Source organism: Sorex araneus, chromosome 1, assembly GCF_027595985.1.
Source record: "Sorex araneus isolate mSorAra2 chromosome 1, mSorAra2.pri, whole genome shotgun sequence".
NCBI lineage: Eukaryota > Metazoa > Chordata > Mammalia > Eulipotyphla > Soricidae > Sorex > Sorex araneus.
The window spans coordinates 396,084,299-396,111,440 of NC_073302.1; the positions used below are offsets into that span (position 1 = coordinate 396,084,299).

A 27,142-nucleotide genomic window follows, 5' to 3' on the forward strand; every position below is an offset into this window, starting at 1 on the left:
ATGGCGTGTGGATGTCGCTTCCAGGGATTCAGCAGGGCAGGTACGAGGCCTGACTCCTGAAGGTATCCCAGAGTTTTCAGCCTCAAGGGACCTGTGTTTCCATGAATTTTAACTGCTTGGTGTGCATCTCCTTGGAGATTTAGTCATAAATTAATAAAGCAAGGCCCACAGGTGAGTCAACACGATGGCAACTGTGCTTATTCTTTTATTTCATAAAGTATCATAGAGAAAACAAAATTATTTTATGTGGTTCTGAAGAAATTAAATTACACTAATATAAGTGGATTAATATAAGTGTACTAATATGTGCCAAACTTTTGAGGCATGGTTGAATAAATTGCAAGAATTGATAAAGAAATTTAAAACTTTGGATCAATGTTGAAAAAAGTATTAAGGACATGATTTTCAGATCAGTATTATGTCACCTTCCTCTCACAAAAGATGCACATGGAACCTGTTTTAGCTAACTGAAAGAAATCCAAAGTGGAATTTCACTTATGATAAGAAGGAGAAGAGCAAACACAGCCGAAGAGTGGTTTTGATGCAGGTATCACAGGGGAAATGTTCCCTGTGAGCAGAACACATGCGTGGCACCGCCAAACTCTTTCCTCAGAACTGCATTAAACAAGTGTGTATTATCACATCATTTTAGCTTTTACTATATCCTGATGTTATTTTGGTTTTTATGTGCTATTTAGTAGGTTATTTGGAGGGCCTGTGAGCACTTAAAAGTTTTCCGTATAAACTAATGGTAATTGCTTCTTTGCTTTATGCCATTTGGCTTACAAAAGCTTTCAAAGAAATTTTACTTTCAAATGGGGGTGGGAACTGTAGAAAAGAAATTATATTTTTAGAGTAAGATATAATTTACAGGAAAAAAATGTAAGACAGGCATTTACTCATAGTTTCTAAATAACACATGCAAAAGAGCACTACCATAATTCACACCTAGATAGATAATAATTTATGCGAAATGACTCCCATGAAAAAGTAGAGATGAAAAGAGACATGACACCTCAAACCCCTGCCAAGCTAAGGATAAACATAAGAAATAAACCATATGTGTTGTAGGAGACAAATCCATAAAGAAACTGTTAGACAAAAATAAGACCAAGCTATGACATGATCCAGATGTTCGCTAATATGAAGGTCTCAGCAAAATCTGACAGACTTCAAGGTCTAGTACAAAAGGATAAAAGTTACTATAGTGTGAATACTGTTCGGCTCCAATTATTTGGTAATTCTTTTTAAATAATTGCTTTTTGTTTGAAGTATTGTCATCTTTCAGTTTTAACTATCTTGGAAATTGATAAAAAGCAGTGTAAAGAGATGAAATAACAACGCAGCCTTTGAAGTAGAATTATTCAATTCATAGGAAATTTAAGAGACTGTTTGGGCTGTTTCCCAGGAAAGAAAGACAACAGACACACTCTCTCTCCACTCCCTTCTCCTCTCCTCTCTTATCTCTCCTCTCTCTCTTTATCTCTCTTTCCCTCTTTCCCCCTCTCTCTCTGTACCCCTACCTTCCTACCTTTCTCTGCCTCCCTCCTCTCTCTCTGCCCTCTCCCTCTATATGTATTTACTATCCACAATTGAAAATTGCTTTAAGTTTAAAACTCATAGCTCCATTTCCTCAGGCATACAACTGAAATCTTCAGGCTTTCACAGATTTGAGAATGAGCAACCTTCCTCCATCCCCCTGTTTTTCAGGGAGCCTGGCAGTCACATTCACGAACTGCCTCTGACTCCATATAAGCTCATTATCAGCCATGATCCAGAGACTCACATATAAATCTTGGAAGAGATCAATAAGCCTCAGGGATGCCTTAGACCCCAAATTCACCGTCCAGTTAAAAGTTAAAACTCCAGCTATATGACCTTATTTAAAATTTTAGAATTCCTGGAACAAGATCTCATACTCCATATTACTGATGTACCAGGAATAGCACATATTGGACAGGATGCAAGGTAGAAGGCAACCAATCTCAATTAAAAAAATATTAGCATACAAGACTCAACCTGTAACAACATGCCAGTAATCTCTTATACACGGTCTCAATGATTCCAGGATGAGATACAACACTCTTCATACACTTTCTTCTAAGGAAAACTTTCTCCATCATTTTTAGAGAATTATTTATAACAAGCAACACAAAATAAATTATTTACATCCTGCTATGGGGAAGGCTTAGGTGGTGTTTGGGAAAATTCAAAATAATGGTGGTGAGTATGGTGTGATGTTAGTGGGATTGGTGTTGGAATATTGAATGTAATAAATTATTGTGAATAACCTTATAAAATAAAATAAATAAATAAGTAAGTAAAATTCTTGGCTCATGATACATAATCATGGGGACAATCAAATAATATATAGAGCATTAGTAATTTAGGAATTAAAGAGATAGTACAGCAGGTAAGGTGTTTGCCTTGCACATAGTTGATCCAGGTTCAATTCCCAACACCCCATATGGCATTCCAGCCCCACAAGAAATGATTTATGTGCACAGAGCCAAGTGTAACCCTAGAACATCTCTGGGTATGACCCCAAACAAGCAAAACTTATTGAAGTATAGTGGTTTACAAAACTATATATGTTCCAGGTATATAGTATTATAATTTTACATTTGCATATACCACCTTACTTAAAGTCTATTTTCCTTTGGTGACTACCATTTCATTTTCACAACCATTTTATTCTCATAATCAAGAGTTTGTATTGCTCTTGTTTCATTTGCTTTACTACATTTTTTATTTGTTCCAGGTGAACAGCTTTATATTTTGGCATCTATGTGTATTGCATTATAATACCCACTAATGGTCTAGTTGCTTTAAGTCTAGGCCAAGTTTATGGATATCATTTTGGCTTTCAGTGCTTCTGAGTAATCCTTCTATGCTTACATGTCTCAATATCTTGCCCGCAGGAAGATAATCAGTCAGAGTTGTAGGGATTACCAAACAATTGTTAAATAAGTTATTTTTTATTTGTGGACTTTGTAAGGAATACCGAAATAATATATAATGGAAAAAAGCACCTATAAATCAGCAAGATCACAAAAACAATATGAAGGGGAAGAAGAAAGTTAAATCAAAACCTCTAGAATGAGCTTGACATTAACTTGCTTGCAAATTAAATAGTCTATAAATTTGGAACCCTATTTTCAAACTATAATAATCAAAACTGTGCAGTATTGAGTGTTCAGAGAGAAATCTTTAACATTGGTATATATGAAGTAGAGCAAGAAAAAGCTCTTCAACAAATGCTGTTGGTAAAGATGCTTTGTCACATATGAAGAAAAAAATCTGGACCTTGTCTCACACTGTCCATCACAGTTCATTCAGAATGTACCAAATATTTTATATCTATGAAATGCTTTGAGAAAATCATAGACAGGTCTCCCCTTGCTATTGACTTCAATGATTTTATGCCTCTGGTTAAGAAAACAGATGTACAAAAAACAACAACAACCAAAAAAGTCCTTCTAAGCATAAAAAATGAGACTGAATGCAACTGCAAAGTTTCTGCACTGTAAAACAAATATTGACTAGAATCAAAGACACTTTCTGAGTAGGAGTAAGTATTCACTATCCACACTTCTAATAAAGGGGTAATATCCAAGATTTACAGAGCACACTCAAAACTTAATAATAAGAATATAATCCCATCAAAAATGAGAGAATCTGAGTAAATCTGTCCTCAAAAAATGTATACACATGGCTGGTAGTTATCATCAGGGAAATGCAAATCAACACAACAATGAGCAGTATACATCACATTAGTAAGAATGGCATACATTGAAGTTTGGAGAGAGTGCTAACAAGGAAAAAAATAACTCTCACCTACTGTCAATTACAATGTCCTGTGGTCCAATCGCTATGTAAAGCAATACGAGTCATCAAAAAATTAAAGATAAAGCTCCCATGTGACATAGCAATTCTGCCTCTTGGCATCTACATAAAGAGTACAAAAACTTTAATTTGGGGGCTGGAGATATTGCACAGAGGTTAAGGTGTTTGTCACATATACAGCTGACATTAATTATTTTCCCAGAACTGCATATGGTTCACATATGCATACATACATATATATGTATATATATATAGAGAGAGAGAGAACATAACAGAGTCAGAAATAAATCAGAATAAATAAAGGGAATTGATTTGAGAAGACTGTTTACCCTCCTATGTTTAGTGTAGTGCAATTCATAATGTATAAGCCCTGGAAAGAACCCAAGTGTCCAAGAACAGGTCAGTGAATAAAGGAATACTGTATATATATATATATATATATATATATATATATATATGATGGCATATTAGGTAGCACTGTAGCACTGTAGCACCAGTAACGTCTCCATTGTGAGACTTGTTGTTACTGTTTTGGGCATATCAAATATGCCACGGGTAGCTTGCCAAGCTCTGCCATGCAGGCAGGAAACTCTTGGTAGCTTGCTGGCAATATTAGCTATAGGAAAAAATAAAATTCTGCAGTTCACTGATGCATCAAAGTGACTAGAACAAATATCATAAGATATCACTTACTCATAACACTATAGCACTGTTGTCCCATTGTTCATCAATTTTCTCGAGCAGGCACCAGTAACATCTCCATTATGAGACTTGTTGTTACTGTTCTTGGCATATTGAATACGCCATGGTAGCTTGCCTGGAGTGATAGCACAGCAGTTGGGCATTCGAATTTCACGCGGCCCACCCGAGTTCGATTCCTCCGCCCCTCTCGGAGAGCCCGGCAAGCTACCGAGAGTATCAAGCCCTCAAGGCCAAGTCTGGCAAGCTACCTTTGCTTATTGGGTATGCCAAAAACAGTAACAATAAGCCTCTCAATGAGAGACGTTACTGGTATCCACTCAAACATCGATGAGCAACGGACTAACAGTGACAGTAGCATGCCAGGCTCTTTCATGCAAGCAGGGTACTCTAGGTAGCTTGCCAGGCTCTCTGAGAGGGACAGAGGAATCTAACCCAGGTCAGCCTCATGCAAGGCAAACATTCTACCTGCTGTGCTATCGCTCCAGCCCTAAAAATGGGTGGCTCTGGAGCGTCAGACACATACCTTGCCGTCGCTGGCAGTCAGTCAAACATGAGAGGGGAGACGGGAGCGCCTCGAGTATAGGACCCACCCTGGAACAAAACCCAGCAGAAGCTACACCCCGAGGAGTAGAAGAGCTGCTGCAGTGAGCCATGAAGCCTAGGGAGCTGGCTGGGTGGAGCCCCCGCAGGTGCAAATGTTGGTGGTAGTAGCAAATATTCAAATGAGTAGCAAATATTCAAATATTCAACTTGAAGGCCGAATTGGAGAAGGGTTCCATGTGAACAGTGTGGAGCTGGGTGTGGAATCACTTATTCATAGCATATAAAAACAGTAAGGGAATAATATTGCACTCATTGTCTACCTTAAAAACTGATTATAGTAAGTGATCGTTGGTTGAGCAGAAAATAGGTTGTTGAGATGGGGTTTAAATTCTATGGTAGAAGAATGCTGATATACTTGTGGCAGGTGTGTTTCAAGTGCATTTTTGAAACGTCAATATTAAAATTATTGTAGACCTCAGAGCTAAATTTTAAGAAAAAAAAAAACCAAGGAAATGTAACAAAGAAAAATCTCTTTTCAACTGATGATGCTGGGAAAGTGGATATGCATTTGTAAAGAACTAGACCACAATGTCACACCAAGATAAATATTTAAAAATAAATTAGGGGCTGGAGAGATAGCACAGCGGGTAGGGCGTTTGCCTTGCATGCGGCCGACCCGGGTTCAAATCCCAGCATCCCATATGGTCCCCTGAGCACGGCCAGGGGTAATTCCTGAGTGCAGAGCCAGGAGTAGCCCCTGTGCATCGCCAGGTGTGACCCAAAAAGCAAAACAAACAAAAAAAAAAAATTAAAGATTTGGATATAGAATCTGAAGCAAAAAACTTATAGAGGCAAAACATTTCATGATATTAACTTCAACAATACATTGAGGATTTGATTCCAATAATAAGAAAAAATTATGAATTGAAAAATATGACTACATCAATCTAAACAACTTCTTCACAGTTAAAAAACTAAAATTAAAAAAATCCTAGGCAATGAGATAAAACATTTGTAAATCAAATATTAACAAAAGTCTAATATATACAGCATATAGTCACTGTCACTGTCATCCCATTGCTCATCGATTTGTTTGAGTGGGCATATAAAGAACTCATAAAATTCAGAAGCAAAAATCAAATAACCTCATAAAAATGTGCAAAGGACAGAAAAAAGACACTTTACTAAGGAAGATATAAAGATGGCTAACAAGCATGTGGGGAAAATAGTCATCAACACTATTTTGATAGTTACCCAGTAATTACAAATCAAAACTATAATAAGTTTTGATTTTGAGATCTCTAACACCTCTGAGAATGCACATATTATGAAGACTAGAAACAAGTACAGACAGAAACATATGGACACAGTAAAAGAAAAATATTACTCAAAATTACAAATATTACAAAAACATTGCTCTAATATTATTGTAAGTATGTAAATTTGTTCAACCTCATTAGAAATCAGTGTGGTTTAGCAGTATACCCAAAATACATTTTTTATTCACTCCAACAATTACACTTTATCAAACAATAGGACTTTCTGATGAATATGAAAATAATTGTTCAAATGAAATGTGCATTTCTGTAATTGTATGCAGTATATTATTGTGACCACATATGTAAATATGTAAGTGATGTTTTCATATAGATCTCATTCTTTCAAGGGTACAGGTTTAGGACATTCTTACTGTATTTCATGTGTAATTTTTCTAGATTTCACAGGCTTGTGGCTCCACATAAATTTTCTTACTCTCTGAGCTTTCACTGTCACTGTCACTGTCATCCCATTGCTCATCGATTTGTTCGAGCAGGCACCAGTAATGTTTCTCATTGAGAGACTTATTGTTACTGTTTTAGGCATATCTAAAACACACGGGTAGCTTGCGAGGCTCTGCCGTGCGGGCTCCATACTCTCAGTAGCTTGCCGGGCTCTCTGAGAGGGACGGAGGTATCTAACACCGGTCCGCTGTGCTATAGCTCTGAACTTGAAGTGGACTTATCTTACTTGTGAGTTGATAGGCTCTAGGGAGCAGGATTCAACTCCAATATTTCAGGCCACTCAAAAAGTGGCCCACTGATGAAAAATTATTTTATATATTTCAAGAATGATTGTATGAAAATTAAGTTATATATCAGGCAACATTTACCCATTGATGACACAACCCGAATTAGAGGTGAGACAATTTCACTAAGCACTTATTTCTACTAGTCAATAGTTTTAAAGTAACGTTACTGTTGTATGTTTCATATGAGTGGGGGTGCTCCATGAGTATGTTGAGTAGCTATGAGCCGCTCCCCCTATTCTGGCTGGTTGATGGTGATGGGAGAACAAAGGAGGAAATGGGGACCACCACACTGGTTGGTGATCAGTCCTTGCTTATTCCAGTCTCTGTTCCATCCCAGTTTCACCACGCTGCTCCTTCCATTCTCACCCTGCCCCCCATTCTAGTCTCCTTGTGCGCAGTCTCAAAGCATTCGTTATAAAAAAATCCCCAAGAGTTGGTGCTAGCAAATACACATTGGTGTGGTGGCACAATCAACATAGGTAAAGCCCCTCGTTTTAGGGAAACTTCTAGGACAAAATTTTATCCTGCTAGAAGATTCACCCAATGGTGGAATTTGATCTAAAAGCATATTTTTGCATTCCTTAGTCCAAATCCATTTAAACATTATCTTAAATTTACTTCTTAATAATATTTCTAGTCATTTTGTATGGACACAGTACAAGATATATTAAGCTTAAGGGGTGGCTCTCCTGGGAACATGTCACTATATTTCCCAGACTAAAGTCCTCAGGCCAGATTAGTCTTCCTAACCCCATCAGGGTTCTTATTCAGTTCTTTCTTTTCGGATCATGACAAAGTTTGTCCATAACTGTGCTCTTAACTTATTATAAGTTTTATGGTGCTTGGCCTGTCCCTTTATGATGAGAGCATAGCTTAAAGCTTGTCCTTTTTTGATGATTGGTTAGCTTACAGCTTGCCCTGGATCCATACAGTCCCTTTATCAGGACCCTCCTTTTGGGATGTTGGGAACTAAGGGCAAATGAGGCTTAAATTGAATAAATATGACAGATGTCCAGGAGTAAATATTATTCGAAGTCAGTGAACTCCCAAGTTTCAAAAGCAGAGCATTAACTATCTTCCTGTGTCTATACAAAAAGGTTATTGCTCTCAAGTAAACTGCAAAGGACATAAAGTAAAGAGAAAAGCAACATTTCACTTAAAAATACAAAATCTTGAGTCCTCTGAAGAATCTGACCTTACAAATCACAGTTTTGATTAGGGAAAACAAGTGATTAACATATAGGGGAAGCAGAGCACAAAAGGAGAAATTAAAGATGAATGGGAGGGCCTGTGATGTGTGTTACTCAATAAACCTAAGCTTCTTGTGTATATGTGTGGTTGGGGGAGAGGACAAAACAATGTTACCCAACATTTCATAATTGTGAATAAAAGAGAATATGAAAAATTCCAAGTATACATAGTTTTAAAGTAATCTTTTTAGAAAGGGAATATAATATAATTAAATTACACTTTTCATAGACAATATGTCATCTCATTTCTTTTAAGTTTCTTAAGTTAATAGAGATATACATGTTTTTAGAATATACCTATATTAGCCTTCCTAAAAATTATCAAGAGCATACAAATGACTGTTTAAATTTCTCAGTCATTTTCCAAAAATTTTAAGTCATTTTAATTATATAAATAAGTAAATGAAATACTTTCTATAAATAGAAAAACTCAGATAACTAACAGAAAGATTTTTAATTTTAATATACAATTCAAGAAAAACAGTAACAAAGGCCATTTTGGCGACATTAAATACAAAATAGTGTATAGATCCACTACTTAAAAACACAACTAACATTTACAAAAAGCAAATGAGAACAAGTCATATACTTTATTTTTTACTTTATCCTGGGTGGTCTACTACTGCTTTTTAACACTTTAACAACTAATATCAAAGTTCAGGGTTATTGAAATACATTATAAATAAAATCCATGTGTGCATTATTTAAGTAAAAGAAGATATTAACAAAGATTTCAGCAACTTTGTCAACAAAATTCACCAATTCCTATTAGTCATACAATCACAAATGTTTTAGGAATGTTTATTTAACCCTGATAATCTTTCCTGGAAAATTCAAATACAACTGTAACAAAATATAATTATTTACATTGTATTCAATGTTGCATGTCAGAGCAACAGATACTATCTGCTTAAATCAGCCTGGAGAACAACTTTTTATACTCTTGTTAAAAAATCTATGAATTTTTATTGGCAATATTTTGTCCATCGTTCTTAATTTTAAAAAATCTGTATGCTACTGTATCTATAAAATAGTTTTATTGATTAGTAAAAAAACACATATGACTTTTAAAAATCATTGCAAAAATAATTAGAACTGAGGTTATAAATGTTTTATGTCAATAAGATTTTAAGAAGCAGCAAGTTTAAATTAAAGCTCAAGGGAGTTTCTAGCCATAAAGTTTAAAAAGTTCAGTTTTTTTCTCAAATTCTTTGTAAATCATCTTAAAATAGTGCTGATTTGCTAATGTGTAACACAGACGTCTAAATTTTTGTTGGAGAAAAGGGATAAATTGAGAGCAAAGAAAACTTAAGTTTGTGGACAATTTTAACTATAGGAATGTATTCAAAGCATATATTATACACTGACTGAGCAAAGTAAGGACAAAATCAAGTCACTAACAAACAGGTGCCAGACTTCTAACCCTGAATCATGAAACATAAGCATTTCATTTTGTACAACTGAGTATCAGCTTTTTGATATAAAGAAAAACAAGTCATACTTTATTATTTTAACATAAAAGATAACATTTGGATAAAATCCCACATACAGTCTGTAGCTATGCCACTGGCAAACAGATGCTAAAATATCTGTTTGCTTTACTCCCCAATGACAGAAAATAATTCCCCACCATCTTGGGTATGTATTGGCAAGTATTTTATCAAGAAATACATTTGTGACAGTTTCTTGGAAAAAGAATGAAGCTTCAGGAGCTGTTTTTGTCACCAAATATAGTGAAGAGTCCACGTTCTTTTATTGGGCAGTCCTGATTTGAAAATTGTAGTGTAGGGCACTGTAGCCTTGTAAATTATGAATAATATATAAGGGGTCACCTTTAATCAGTCATATTTTTAAAAAAATATTTCAGCATAGCGGAAGAGCTACACATTTTCTATAGCATTTCCATTCTTTCAACTTCGGTATCATCTGATGACCATTTAAATAGGACAAGAATAGAAGACAGGAATAAAAGGCTGTGACTGATTCAGGTATCTGGCACGTGTCAGGGCACCTTCCTCAGAGCGTGATTCTAACCAGACCCCAGGTCGGCAGGTTTTCATCCTTGATCTTCGGGGGAACGGGAATTGAGGCACACCGTTCATGCACCCCAAGCTACAATGTTCCAGGCACCCTCTGCTCATCCCGCTCAGGTATCTTGCCCGTGTCAGGTGTCAGGGCTCCTTCAAGGATGTGAATTATTCTCCCCCCTCCATATCACATAAGAACCATAAGTTACCCTCTTACTTGGATCTTTCACTATGTTCACTTAACCACCAGAAATACATTAGCCAATAGCTTATTAAGCCTACCTCAATTAATACTGCATCATAAGCAGAATAGTAACAGTGAGCGTGAAGGGCTAAACCACATAAGCCACAATGGTAAAGCAACACAGAACCCCACCAAGCTTACTTATTGAAGAGGCTAGCCCAGAAGACCCCAACAGCAATGATGTGCTCTGACAAGGAATTTAGAAGGGAGCTACTGAGGATGCTTAGGGACCTAAAAGAAACATTGGAAAGTAATGCCAATAAAATACAAGAGGATTTGAAGGTAGAAATGTGGAAAATGCAAACAAAATTACAAATGGAAATATCAGACCTGAAAAACCTGGTCGTCGAATTAAAAAACTCAGTGGAAGACCTCAGCATGTGAGAAACAGCTGCTGAGGAAAGAATCAGTGAGCTCGAAGGTGAAGTTAGGAGACTCTCTAGAAAAGGACAGAAAATGGAAAGAAGCTAACAATCCGGGAAGAGATAGCAAGAGAAGATCGTGATGGAGCCAAGAGGAGTAATATAAGAATTATTGGAGTCCCAGAGAGACAGGAAGAAAACCCCCGATGAAGAAGAGACTAAGAAACTGTCAAAGACATCTTTGCTACAATGTTCCCAGAGCTGAAGAAAACATAGACCACATTCAGGAGGCCTGAAGGGTACTAGCTAGAAGAAATCCAAATAAAAATACTGCAAGACACATCCTGATCAAAATGACCAAAACCTAATTAGAGACAAAATCCTGAAAACAGCAAGATCAAAGAAAGAAATTGCCTATATATAAAGGAGCATTATTAAGATTCACAGCCGACTTGTCTGATGAAACTCTCACAATCCGAAAACAGTGGTGGGATATAGTGAAAACACTCAATGAAATAAATGCCTCACCAAAAATACTTTACCCAGCTAGACTCTCATTCATAACAGAACTAACAACACACAGTTTCACAGATAAGCAACTGCTCAGGAATTTCATAGACTCACAACCATGGTTACAAGAACAACTGAATGGGCTACTTTAAGACAAGACAGGCCCCTCAAATACACCAAATTTCAGCAGAACAGTGGAGCAAAACCCCATAACAATAATCTCTCTCAACAACAATGGGCTAAATACACCAATTTAAAGACACTGATTGGCATTATGGATTAGAAAATTGAAGCCAACATTCTGCTGCCTGCAATGAACACATCTCAACAGTCAGAGCAAACTCAGGCTCAAAGTTAAAGGCTGTAAAAACAATCCTACAGGCAAAATCCCCCCATGGAAAATCCGGGGTAGCCATCTTAGTATCAGACCACATTGATTTCAGACTGAAGAATGTCACAAGAGATAGTAAAGGTTATTTCTTATTGATAAAGGGATCTGTGCAACAAGAAGAACTTGCAATACTAAATATATAAGTACCTAATGAGGGACCAGCAAAGTACTTAAAATAACTACTCATAGACTCGAAGAACGACATCGATAGCAACACAATACTAGTGGGAGACTTCGACACTGCTTCATCACCTCTTGATAGGTCAACCAGACATAAGCTTAGTAAGGACATACTTCATCTGAGGGAAGAAATGGAAGAAGTTGACTTAGTAGACATATACAGGATTCTTCATTCTCAAAAAAGCTAAATACACATTCTTCTGAAGTGTGCAAGGAACATTCTCCAAGATAGACTACATGAGCTCAGCATGTACATACATGTACACAAAACATACCTCTATAAATTTAAGAAGATAGATATTGTATCAAAGAGCTTCTCAGACCATAATGCACAGGAATTAGAAATAAATCACAGACACAAAGAGCAAATAAAATCAAACGCCTGGAAATTAAACAACTCACTATACAATGAGTGGCTTAGAAAGAAAATTAAAGAGGAAATCAAAAGATTCCTGGAAAACGAACGAAAATGAGGACACAAGTTACCAAAACTTATGGGACACAGCAAAAGCTGTGTTAAGAGGAAAGTTTATAGCTCTACAAGAATTCCTTAGGAAGGAGGAGCGAGCCCACATAAGTAGCCTTACCTCACAGCTTAAGATCTTGGAGAATGACCAAGTAAAAGAGCCCAATTTAAATAGAAGGAAGGAAGTAACAAAATTCAGAGCAGAAATTAATAAAATGGAAACCCAAAACACAATCCAAAAGATCAATGAAACCAAGAGCTGTTTCTTTGAGAACATAAACAAGCTCAATAAACCTCTAGCAAGACTCACAAAAAAAGGGAGAGAGTAAATTCTAATAACCAGAATCAGAAATGATAAAGGAGTCATTACAGCAGAAATTACAGAAATTCAAAGGATCCTCAGAGATTACTTTGAGAATCTTTATGCCACGAAACACGAAAACCTCGAGGAAATGGATAAATTCCTAGATTCCTATAACTTCTCAAGGATTAACCAAGAAGACCTGAAATACCTGAACAGACCTATCAGCATCAAGGAAATTGAAACTGTAATAAAAAGTCTCCTCAAGCACAAAAGTCCTGGCCCTGATGGATTCACTAGTGAATTCTTCCAAACCTTTAAAGAGGACTTACTCCCAATCCTCTTGAAGCTTTTTCAGGAAAGTGAAGTATCACAAACACTTCCAGACAGTTTCTATGAAGCAAATATCACCCAGATACCAAAAGCAGACAGAGATACCACAAAGAAAGAAAATTACAGACCTATATCCCTGATGAACATAGATACAAAGATTCTCAACAAAATATTAGCAAATAGAATCCAACGACTCATCAAAAAGATCAGACAACATGACCAATTAGGATTCATTCCAGGGATGCAAGGATGGTTTAATATTTGCAAGTCAGTCAACATAATTCATCGTATCAACAAAGAAATAATAAAAACCATATGATCATATCAATAGATGCAGAGAAAGCATTTGACAAGATTCAGCACCCACTTATGATGAAAACTCTCAGCAAAATGGGCATCAAAGGAACTTTGCTCAGTATAGTCAAAGCCATCTACCACAATCCCACGACAAGTATCATTCTCAATGGAGAAAAAATAAAAACCTTCCCTCTAAGATCAGGCACAAGAAAAGGTTGCCTGTTTTCGCCACTCCTATTCAATACAGTACTGGAAGTCCTGGCCATAGCAGCTAGACAAGATAAAGATATCAAGAGTATACAAATAGGAAATAAAGAGGTCAAGTTATCACTATTTGCAGACAACCTATGATACAATATTTAGAAAACCCTAGAGACTCTACAGAAAAGATCCTAGAAACAATTGGTCGATATAGTAAAGTGGCAGGCTATGAAAGCAACACCCAAAATCCATGGCTTTCTTATATACAAATAATGAAAGAGAAGAAAGAGACATTAAAATAGTACCTCAGGAAATCAAGTACCTTGGAATCAGCATAACCAAAGAGATGAAGGTCCTCTACAAGGAAAATTAAAAAACACTACTCAAGGGCTGGAGCGATAGCACAGCAGGTAGGGCGTTTGCCTTGCACACGGCTGTCCCGGGTTCTAATCCCAGCATCCCATATGGTCCCCTGAGCATCACCAGGGGTAATTCCTGAGTGAAGAGCCAGGAGTAACCCCTGTGCATAGCCAGGTGTGACCTCCCCCCCCCAAAAAAAAAAACAAAAAAACACTACTTCAAGAAATACAAGAGGACACTAGGAAATAGAGACACATCCACTCTCATGGATAGGGAGAATTAACATTATCAAAATGGAAATACTTTTCAAAGCACTATACAAATTTAATACGGTCCCTATCAGGATACCCATGACATTTTTCAAAGAAATAGACAAAAGACTCCTGAAATTTATATGGAATAATAAACCCCACAAATAGCTAAAACAATCCTTGGGAAAAAGAAGATGGGTGGTGTCACCTTCCCCAACTTCAAACTCTACTAAAAAGCAGTAGTAATTAAAACAGTACAATTCTAGTACAAGGCTAGAAATAGACCTGCAGACCAATAGAACAGAGTTGAATATCCTGTCACAGACCCCCAAATATTTGGCCACTTAATCTTTGACAAAGGAGAAAGAAATTTGAAGTGGAACGAGGAAAACCTCTTCAGCAAGTGGTGCTGGGAAAACTGGATAGCTGCCTGCAAATAATGAACTCTGACCTCTGTCTAATGCCAAGCACAAAAGTCAGATCAAAGTGGATTAAGGAACTCAATATCAGAAATGAATCTATAAGTAACATAGAGGAAAATGTCGACAGAATTTTCCATGACATTGAAGCTGAAAGCATCTTTAAGGATGAAACACCACTGGTCATACAAGTGGAAGCAAACATAAACAAATGGGACTACATTAAAGTAAGAAGCTTCTGCAGTTCAAAAGAAATAGTGACCAAATTACAGAAAGAACCCACAGAATGGGAAAAAATATTTACCCGATACCCATCTGATATGGGATTAATATCCAAGATATAAAAGACACTGGTAGAATTGCATAAGAGAAAAATCTCCAACCCATCAAAAAATGGGGAGAAGAAATGAACAGAAGTTTCCTCAAAAAAGAAATACAAATGGCCAAAAGGCACATGAAAAAATGCTCCACATCCCTAGTCATCAGAGATATGCAAATTAAAACAATGAGATATCATCTCACACCACAGAGACTGGCACACATTCAAAAGAACAAAAGCAACCAGTGCTGGCGTGGATGTGGGAAAAAAAGGATGCTCTTTCACTGTTGGTGGGAATGCCGACTGGTACAGCCTTTCTGGAAAACAATATGGGCAGTCCTTCAAAAACTATAAATTGAGCTTCTATATGACCCCACAATACAAGTTCTGGGAATATATCCTGAGGATGCAAAAAAGCAGAAAAGAAATGACATCTATACCTATATGTGCATTCATTGCAGCACTGTTCACAAGAGCCAAAATCTGGAAACAACCCAAGTGCCCTAGAACAGATGACTGGTTAACGAAACTTTGGTACATCTACACAATGGAATACTATGTAGTTGTTAGGAGAGATGAAGTCATGAAATTGGCTTATAAATGGATAGACATGGAGAGTATCATGCTAAGTGAAATGAGTCAGAAGGAGAGGGACGGACATAGAAGGACTGCATTTGTTTGTGGAGTATAGAATAACATCACATGAGGCTGACACCCAAGGACAGTAGATACAAGGGCCAGGAGGACTGTCCCATAGCTGGAAGCTTGCTTAATGAACGGAGGGGAGAAGGCAGATGGAATAGAGAAGGGATCACTAAGAAAATGATGGCTGGAGGAGTCAGCCGGGATGGGAAATGTGTGCTGAAACTAGATAATGGACCAAACATTATCTAAGTGTCTTTGTTGCAAGCCATAATGCCCAAAAGTAGAGAAAGTATGGGGAATATTGTCTGCTATGGAGGCAGGGAGAGGGTAGAAAGTGTGGGTATACCGGGGATATTGGTGGTAGGGAATGTACACTGGTGGAGGGATGGGTGTTTGATCATTGTGTGATTATAACCCAAACATGAAAGCTTGTAACTATCTCACGGTTATTAAATATTCTTTTTAAAAGGCCCTGACTACTTCCAGAAAGGAAGAATATTTTCCAGAATTAGAGAAAAATAGCTTTATGTGATTGAGAGCTCAGAGACTGTAATAGGAAGCTGAAATAGGAAGAGATGTGGAAAAGACAATTAAAAGAATAGCTAGAGGAGGTTTGAAGGATAGTACTGGGAGAAAAGAGAAGACCCTGAGCACTAATGGGTGTGGGCCAAAACCAAGAAAGAGGAAGGAAGGAAGGAAGGAAGGAAGGAAGGAAGGAAGGAAGGAAGGAAGGAAGGAAGGAAGGAAGGAAGGAAGGAGGGAGGGAGGGAGGGAGGGAGGGAGGGAGGGAGGGAGGGAGGGAGGGAAGGAAGGAGGGAGGGAGGGAGGGAGGGAGGGAAGGAAGGAAGGAAGGAAGGAAGGAAGGAAGGAAGGAGGGAGGGAGGGAGGGAGGGAGGGAGGGAGGGAGGGAGGGAGGGAGGGAGGGAGGAAAGGAAGGAAGGAAGGAAGGAAGGAAGGAAGGAAGGAAGGAAGGAAGGAAGGAAGGAAGGAAGGAAGGAAGGAAGGAAGTAGGGAGGGAGGGAGGGAGGGAGGGAGGGAGGGAGGGAGGGAGAAAGGAAGGAAGGAAGGAAGGAAGGAAGGAAGGAAGGAAGGAAGGAAGGAAGGAAGGAAGGAAGGAAGGAAGGAAGGAAGGAAGGAAGGAAGGAAGAAGGAAGGTAACTTCATCTTATTTAATTTTTTAAATATCTAACTTCTTAAAGGAGACATGCAATGAAGTTAAAAGCAAAGTACAAGATTTGAGTTTTAAAAAAGCAATGATTAAATGATTAGTCCTTGTTGGATCTTAATTAGCTGGAAACACAGGTTCTCAGATCTTAGGTTTCTTTAATCTAGGTAGAACAGAATAGAGCAGATATCTTTGTGTTTGTGCTTGCACTTTTGTAAGCAAGAGTATTTTAACAAATTCATCTCTTACCAAAAACCTTTTTTAAAAACACCCTCTCTGGCCCCTAGAGTTGTATCCTGAAATCTTTTGGGGTACATCTAGTTCAACTGAAGCCAGCAGAATGTAAGGCATATGCTGTGACCCCTCAGCTCTCTCTCGAGCCACTGTTTTCTTTTGAACTGGTGGTAGGTTTTCTTCTCCTCTCCTTTTCATGGAAGCTGCCTCTTCTTCACAGATCGAGCTGCATCCCTGAGACACTGTGCTGAAGCTTAGAAGATTTGGCTGTATTTGTCACGATTACCATAGCTGCCTTAATGCTACAAATTGGAAATTCTGGCCTTTTAATTGCCTTTAACTACAAGGTCTATATGTTTCAGTATAATTTCACCTACTGCAAGTTCTATGATACCATCAACGAAGAGAATAGGAAGCCTATCACTCAAGGAAAGCCTGCCTCCAGCTTCCAAGGGCAAGGTCTGCCCACATCAAAATTGGTGACATTTGTGCTGAATATATATTAGGGAGTTGACTGCTGCCTTCAATACCCTGGAGCAGATGACTAGTCACTTCTTGGATAAAGCCTAGAGGGTCTTCATCCCAAGCCCTTCTGCAAATGCCCTTTTAGTTTGGAAAAGTGAATCTTCAGGAGAGCTGGCTGGTCAGATGGGGTGGTTGAACGCATAACTCATTCACATGAGGTCATCTGATCCATTCATCAGAGCCAAGAGAGGCTGAAATGAAGTTGGGATCAGCTGCTGAGGCATGCCAGGAATGACCAGAAAGAGGAGGAAAGAGGTAAAAGTGGCCTCCAGAGGGAAACTTGAGGTTCCACATCAAGCGGTTAGAGAGGCCTCAGGAGGAAACTTTGAGGTTTCAGGGTGGTTCGGAGACATATCTGTATGGATTTAAAGCTATCGGCTTGCAAGAGTCAGGGGGCTTTAACACGGCCTATGAATGTTTCAGGCTGAGGCATCAAAGTTATGGGGCAGTTCTCAACTTTGAATATTAAAGATATTTGCATCCAGGTATCTTGTGGAATACAACAGATGTTCCCTTGAATTATTCAAAGCAGACCATGCGCCCACTCCCCGATATGGACCTGACCTGCCCCTGGAGAAAGCTGCCAAATACATCAAGCAGTGGTGATGCAAGTCTCACAGGACCCTCAAGGCTACATGGTGGGCCAGGTTGTCTCCTGAAACTGGAACAGTAACACACATTCTTCCATCTTACATGTCGGGGCCGACATTGCCTTCAATAGCCACTTTGTCAAGTTCATGTCCTGGTACACCAAACAGTTTGGCTATAAGGTAGTGGATCTAATAGGCCCTAGGATCTTCTCATGCCTTCCTAGCCAGGAATGAGAAGAAAAGAGAGGCCTCAGCTTCTGGGGGGTCCTTCCCCCATTTATCCAACACATCTCAAATCTTCCGATCTCTTTCCATCCCAGAACCCCTAAAGAAGGAGAGACCACCTGGGCCATCCTGCTGTTGCTTATGAGGCCAATTGGTGCCAGGGATCAAACTTGGGTTAAATACTTCCATGTGTCCTGGCTCTTATACTATATTTTCTATTCCACAATCTTGTTCACTCTAAAATAAATGCTTATGACAGACACCTATCACATTCCTCATTCACAATTCATCATGACTATCATAATTCATAATGAAATATGCAGTATGGAATAATTGACATGGGTCTAGGAAAGACCAAATGAAATTGATGTATCTCATTTATTAATTTAAAAATTGTTGATCAGGCCATGAGTGTCTGTTTAACATTATATATATAAACTTGATCTCCAAGAGATTATACCTTATAGACTGAGGTAAGAGTTCATATTGAAATGCATTTTAAAAAAGTGATGAACATCTTAAAAGAGCAAGAGGTTTACCCGCTATGATAATTCATAGATCACTTAGTGTTAAAAGAATTTTAGGGTACAGAGAATTAGTAAATGGGGTAAGGTGAATGTCTAGCATGTGGCTGGCATTTGTTCCAAGAGTCTGGGCAGCACTGAAACTTGGGCCTTTGCTTTTGAACATTGGGGTCACATTACTCATAGACATCTAATAGTCTTACCCTGTTAAATGAAGAAATTAACAAGTAAGTGAAGTCTTTGGTACAAGAATTTATTTCTTTATTTAGAGTGCTTTTTATACTGAGTATCAGTGCCTTACATAGCATGATGATTCTAGAAATTTAAATGGTTGTTTATTCTTTTTAAAGTGTGATTCAGGAAGAGTTTGTTTTGACAGTGGGTTTGTCCTGGATAAAGAATCAACAGACTGTCAACTTCTCAAAATGAGGAACTTGGGTTTGCACAGGTGGTTTGCACATCATAAAATGTCTCAATCTAAATTTCTCTGGAACTTTTGTTTCTGACATTTCATTTAAAGATATTTAAATGCTTTAATATCTTGGATTCAATAATTTATATGCAGATGAATACAAATATCTAAAAACAACAACAACAAAACACTGATTTTAGTTAACCTGTACCAGACATCTCTGGAGACCAATACCTGTGTGATTTCAATACATGGAACAAAATTGCTTTGTGTGTATTTAAATGAATTTTGACTTGAAGAATATGAAAAATTTTTCATTGTTTGCTTTTGCATATCATTATCAGTATTTCAGAAAAACTTGGATTTTAATCTGTTATTTCTAAACAAAGTAAAAGTGGAAAACTCAGATTATAAGCACAATACAGCAGATAAGGAAATTGTTGTTATATTATTTATAGTGGTTTTTATTGGGGAGCAGTGGGGAGGGCTACACACCAGGACTCAGGTCTTACTCCTTGTTTTGTGTTAGGGATCACTCCTGGTGAAGTTTGTTTTACCACATAGGGTTCCAGGTCTGAGCAATCACTGCAACTTGCATGCCCTTCCCTCTCTATTATCTATCTGACCCTGCCTATTCTTCTACTTTCTCTTCTGTTTTTGGACCACACTTGGCAGTACTCAGGGATGACTCCTGGCAGGCTCTGGGAAACCATGTGTGTTGTTGGGATTCAAACCCCAGGTAGCTGTGTGAAAGACAAGTGTCCTATGCTAACCTCTGCCTCTTCTTTTTAGATAAGACTTGCATCAATTTGGGGCAAGGGATTGCTTCTACATCTCTGTCTCTCTGTCTCTCTATCTCTCTCTCTTTCCCTTCCTCTCTTTCTCTTTCTTGGGTTCTTGCCCCACCCAAGGATGCTCAGGAGTTACTTCTGGCTCTGTACTCAGAAATCACTCTGACCAGAGCTTGGAGGAACCACAGGTTGACCAAGTTCAAGACAAATTGTCCCACTTACTGTACTATCTCTCTAGCGCCACATGACATCTCATTTTATAATTTAGATTCATGAATCATTGTTTCAAGAGAATATTTTCCTTTTGTTTTTGTCTACTCAATATTTGATGAGTACAATGTTATGAAAAGCTTGGATGGTTTTTCAGTTTCAAAAAATGAAAAAACTATGACAACATTAGGGACAGAATGATATTATAATGAGTAGGACATTTGCTTTGCATATGGCCAACCCAGGTTTGATCCCCAGCCTTCTATATAGTACCCCCAAGCACAGCCAGGAGTAATTACCCCTCCAAAAAATAATAAAAAATAACTGTCCTTGGGGCTGGAGTGATAGTAAAGCAGGTAGGGCATTTGCCTTCCATGCTGCCAACCCAGGTTCGAATTCCACCATCTCATATGGTCCCCTGAGCACCGCCAGTAGTAATTCCTGAGTGTAAATCTGGGAGTCACCCCTGTGCATCACTAAGTGTGACCCCCCAAAAAATTTTCCTTAAAGTCTCTTCAATTTTCAAGTGTAAAAGAAATTTTTGGGCTGGAGTGATAGCACAGAGGGTAGGGCGTTCACCTTGCATGCGGCTGACTGGGGCTCAATTCCTCCGCTTCTCTCGGAGAGCCTGACAAGCTACCAAGAGTATCTCGCCTGCACAGCAGAGCCTGGCAAGCTACCCCTGGCATATTCAATATGCCAAAAACAATAACAACAAATTTCACAATGGAGACGTTACTGGTGCCCGCTCGAGCAAATCGATGAGCAACGGGATGACAGTGACAGTGAAAAGAAATTTTAAAATAAATTGCACTTTGAAAGACTTTGTAAGAAAATAAAGCAGAAAAAAAAGTATAAGAATAGAATAATAAGGGTGTGTTCCTGAACTTTTTACTTTTCCTGCAAAAGAGTGTCCCCCATGCATTACCAGGTACAATCTTGGGGATTCTGGAGCCCCACTGAATGTGACTATTGTGGTCCCCAAGTATTTCTATAGTGGGGCTGGTGGTTCCTGGTACCACAATCCATGAGCAGGACTGCATCCTCAGGTCCTAGCATTCACTCCTCTGGCACAATTGGCCAAGAATCACCTGGAGTAGACCCCCCAAATTCCCTGAGTGCCACTTGAGAGGCTTCCCAAACACAGAATAATAGGATAAAGTGCTAAGTATTATAGAAGAATAGCTAAATCTATTACGAACCTATTTGTTTAGACTCTAGACTTAAAAATATAGTAAATGATGGCACATGTACCCATCTAAAGTTTGGGTTTCTACAATTTAAGTTATCAGAGATCAAATAAATTTAAAACATAGTAAATAGAAAATTCCAGGCATATTTAATTTAATTTTTAATGCATACTATTATGTATATCACAGTAAAATTGCATGAGATCCTGACTCATACTCAGGACACCATTATCATTTTGTACAATGCATCTATGTGATTTACCTACACATAAGCTTTTTCTTGGTGACTTAGTAGTGACTTGATCTTGTTTTTCAGATCAATTGCCAAAGTGTGGAGTGTTTGTGTTTAAGTATTGCCTCTTTTATTTAATAATAGACACAGATGGTGGAAGTGGTATAGCAATTTAGATGGAAGGAAGTGCTTCTTGTAAATGAAGAAACAAAAGTTCTCTACTTGGAAGGAAGAGGGTGAAAGTTTCACAAATAAGATGTGAAACTTCACATCCTGAAGTTGTTAGCATTTAACACTGATCACAATGCTTACTTCATCTTATTAAAGTGGTCAGTTAGACATTGTACCATCTCAGATCATCGCAAGAAAGAGGAGTACAAACAAACTTCACACCAAAAAAATCACATTCACATAAGTGCTACTAAAGTACATTATAATGGTTCTATTTTATTAGTTATTATTATTGATCACTTACTGTACTTAATTTGTGGGTTAAGCTTTATTATTGGTATGTATGAGTATAAAATATGTAGGGCATGTTTTATATATAATATTTGGGGGTGGAGACAATACCATAGTTTCAGGTATTTAAACCTGTTCACAGTAGATAATGGGAGATTAATAATTTTAATGTTAAGTACTTTTTGTTGTTTGATTGTTTGGGGCGTACACCCGATGGTGCCCAGGGATTACTTCTGGCTCTGCACTCAGAGAGCACTACTGGTGGGCATGGGGGATCATAATAGGGTGCCAGGTATTGAACCCAGGTGGGCAATGTGCAAGGCAAGTGCCTACTCACTCTACTATCACTCCAACCCCAATATCTTGCACTCTTAATTTTCTTCAGCACCAAGCAAAGTGATTTGTACATAACAACAGTTCAATAGCTATTTGATGAATTAAAAATATTGCTTGACTGTGCTGTTTACTAACTACTTGTCATCTTTTCTGAAAGAGAATAGAAATGAGCATCTGTACCATTTTTAAAGAAAACTAAAATATATAGTGCATTTAAGGTATACATCACAAAACCTTGCACATAAAAATGGGCAAATGGTTATTTCAGGACAATATTGTGAATATATATTGTGAGGTTATAGAAATTTATTGCACAGAATTAGTGATGGCCTAGTGGATGGTTGAATATAACTAAATAGGGTTCAGTGAACCTGACTGCATCATGAGCAATTATATAAAAATATAATATGCCTTCTGGTGCATAGTTGGATATAACTAAATAGGGTTCAATGAATCGAACTGCATCATGAGCAATTATATAAATATGTGATATGCCTTCTGGAGGCGAGGGGTGGGGTAGAGCAATTGTACAGCAAGTCAGGTATTTGCCTTGCCTATGGCCAAATCAGGTTTGATTTCTGGCATCTCATATGGTCCCCTGAGCACCTCCAGGAGTTAATACCTGAGCATCACTGAGTGTGGCCCCAAACCCAAAAATAAAAAGTTAAATGAAATGAAAAATAAAGGTATGATATAAACATCTTCAATCATAAGATTGCACCCAAATATTTCCACCTCAATATGTATTAAAAGAATGAAAATTTTCAGTTAATGATTTTAATCAGTCTCACAGGCAATGGGAGATTACTTTATAGAATTGGAAATGGGGTAGCACTGGTGTGAAGGCTATAATGATTAACCAGGGAGTTCCACACCTGTGAATGAAAATTAGTCTTTTCCATGTGGCTTCAATATTTAAGCAAAAGTGGTAAAAGAACTCAAAATGGCAGATACATCGAGAGTGAAAATTAAAATGCATTACAAGTACTAAAACAGGTATGTAATTTAATTTTTACTAATATCAATACACCCCTTGCTTCTGTCAGTATTAGTACCTTTATTGTGAGTTATCTTATTTTAATCTATTAATACTAGTTCCATCTTATGTGAAAAAAGTGTATATGTTTTAAGAGTACCACAAGGAAATTCTTTAATATGAGACAAAGACCCTTATGTTCTGTGTAGATTTTCACTTAACTGAGTCTTACAAATTGATTTTGATTGAGAACCACCCCCCCACCCCCCCACCCCTGAGCCATAGTCCAGCCATGTAACCTGTTTGCTAACAAATCTATGCCATGAAGATAGAATCAAGTGGAAACCACTTAATGGATAAATTACCCCATTCAATTTGAATCTCAACATATGTCCTTCCTCAAATTAAAAATGTCCAGGGAAGGGGGAATGACACATTGTAAATCTCTGATAGTTTCAATCAGTGTCATTTGGTAGGACTTAATGCTATATAAGGTTGCAATTATACAGAGTCAAAGTGTTTGACATGTGCAGTTTCATACTCAAACTTAGTTTATTTACTAAGTTCACCTACTTTTATTAAAAGGTAGTAGATGCCATAAATCACAGAATAATTATCCTTCACTGCTGGTTACGAAAACAAACAATAAGGACATTTGCAACATTGAATAATTATTATACCCAATTTCGTATTCCCTCCCAAATATTTTTTAACTATTTCTTACAATGATCAAACATGCTCTTCTTTTAAACTTTCTCATAAGCTATAGAGAAAAAAGTCTGTTAGGATATGGGAAAATAATATACATTTTAGAGAATAATTGGGAGTGATTCACATAAAGAAATGTGGTCAACCTATTTCTTGAGAACATTTTCTTTATAACCTCATTTTCTTGCCACTATCTCTTAGACTGAAATCCCAATAGATGATCATATTTCTTATTTGGATTGATTCTCCAAATTCTTTGTTAATTGAGAAAACTGATATTGTATGAATCCTCCAAATTGCTGTGGTTTCAAATAAGAGGTACATTTATAAAAGAACTTTAATTCTTCTTCTTTGAGAATGGGAAGACTATTAATCTTAATTACATATCATTATAGCACCTCATATTTTAAAATGTAGGAGAAACTTTAAAAAGCATAAACCAACCTAAAAATGACTTCATTAGAATATAAAAAATTGTGTTTAAGTACAATGATTTTTTCTTTGTACATTTTATATTGAATTTCTTACTCATTACTGATTCAACTTATAAGTTAGTCAGTTCTGTATCCGTAGTTAGCTATGTAATAATTACTTGGTAAGACAAAACAAGGAATAAATCTATCTGGTAAATATTCAATTTGCAGTATCTCAACTACCATGAGTTTATCAATATATTTTAATAAACTAAACATTTTTATTACCTGTAAAGCATATTAAATGTGAAAGTGAAATAACAGAAAAGAGCATACAAATATTCAAATGTTTATGCAAAATGTAATCACAGAAATTTATGTCATTGAAAAAATTTTTAGAAATATATATGTATATGCATATATATATATATATTTTTTACTTTGGGGGCACACTCAGCTATGCTCAGGGCTTATTTTCCTGGTTCTTTGCTCAGGGATTGCAAACGGCAGAGCTCAGGGGACAATATGTGGTGCTGGGATTGAAGCAAGTCAATTGCATAACAAGGGAAAATCTTGCCCATAAAATCTTATCTGTTTTACTATATCTCTTGCTCAAAAACATTTTTAGAAAGATCCTAAATGTCATAAAACACATACATTTAAACAAATTTAATAAATAATAATTTTCATTTTTTGAAAGTCTTCAAGAACATAATACCCAGAGTTATTTAATAGTCAAAAAATAAAAAACTGCAGCTTAATCACTGAATCACTGTATCACTGTTGTCCCATTACTCAATGATTTGCTCCAGCGGGCGCCAGTAGCCTCTCCATTAATCCCCGTGCAGTTCAGGGTCAGAGGAATGAGGCCCATTATTGTTACTATTTTTGGCATATCCAAGAGCCACCAGGTAGCTTGTCAGGCTCTGCCACCGGAAATTCTGCCAAATAGGAAGTGGCACCTGGTCCCGTGTGCGTGCAGTTGGCGCACTACAACTTCAAGAGGATCACGGTGGTGCCATAGGCCAAGGACTTCAATGACCAGACGCTGTCCAGGACGCAGCGCAAGACCCCCACGGTGGTGCACCAGCACTACCAGACCCACCGCATCTGCCACTTCTACATACTGGACAAGGTCAAGTTGACACAGCAGAGCTACCGCAACTGGCTCGCGCAGGTCCGGGCCGACTTTCCGCGGCTGGATGACATCCATCCCTTTTATGCCGACCTGATGAACATCCTCTACGACAAGGACCATTACAAGTTGGCTCTGCGGCAAATAAATATCGCCAAAAACCTAGTGCACAATGTTGCCAAGGACTACATCAAGTTCCTGAAGTACGGGGTCTCTCTGTGCCGCTGCAAGCAACCCAAGCGCACAGCCCTGGGGCGCATGTGCACCCTCACCAAGCGGCAGAAGCAGAGCCTGGAGTATTTGGAACAAGTGAGGCAGCATCTGTCCCGACTGCCAACTATCGACCCCAGCACGAGGACCCTGCTTCTGTGTGGCTCTCCAGATGTCGCCAAGTCCAGCTTCATCAGTAAGGTGACAAGAGCAGATGTGGACGTGCAGCCGTGTGCGTTCACCACCAAGTCTCTGGTTGTGGGTCACAAGGATTACAAGTATCTGCGCTGGCAGGTGGTGGACACTCGCGGAGTCTTGGACCACCCACTAGAGGACCGGAACACCATCGAGATACAGGACATCACAGCACTGGCCCACTGCGTGCCGCTGTCCCGCACGTGAGGGAACTGTCGGAGCAGTGTGGGCATGGGCTGAGGGAACAGCTACGGCTCTTCTAGAACATCAGGCTGCTCTTTGTCAACAAGCCTCTCCGTGCCCTTGCCAACAAGTGTGATGTGAGGAGGATCGCTGAGCTGGCCGAGGACGACCAGAAAAATCTTCGCAGAGCTGCAGGCAGAGGGGTATTCTGTGGTGGAGACCAACACCCTGACTGAGGAGGGGGTGATGAAGGTGAAGACAGAGACTTGTGACCAGCTTTTGGCTCATCGAGTGGAAGCCAAGACGAAAGGTAACGAGGTAAATGAGGTGCTGAACGGACTGTATCTAGCTGTGCCCAACAAGCGGGATGACAAGGAGTGGCCCCTCTTCATCCCAGGGGGAGTGGTGGCGCGCAGGAAGAGAATGGACATCGGAGAACCGAAGAGGAAAAAGGAGCGCGACATCGAGCCGGAGATGGGGAACATAATATTCTGGATCTTAAGTAGTCCTGGGGAATCATGAATTCCTCCGAGAAGCACGACAGGATCCCTGAGATCTGGCAAGGGCACAACCTGACTGACTACAGCGACCACGACATCACGCAGGGACTAGAACAGTTGGAAAAGGAAGAAGGGCTCCGAGTGGCCGCTGGGGAGTGACAGAGAGCCTGAGAGTGAAGATGAGATGATGGAGACCCGGCAGCTGGGCTAA

The 27,142-nt window shown here is 38.4% G+C and overlaps 1 pseudogene; it reads left to right on the forward strand.

Annotated features, from left to right (window-relative positions):
* Window positions 1-27,142, forward strand: LOC101545021 (GTP-binding protein 4-like; annotated as a pseudogene).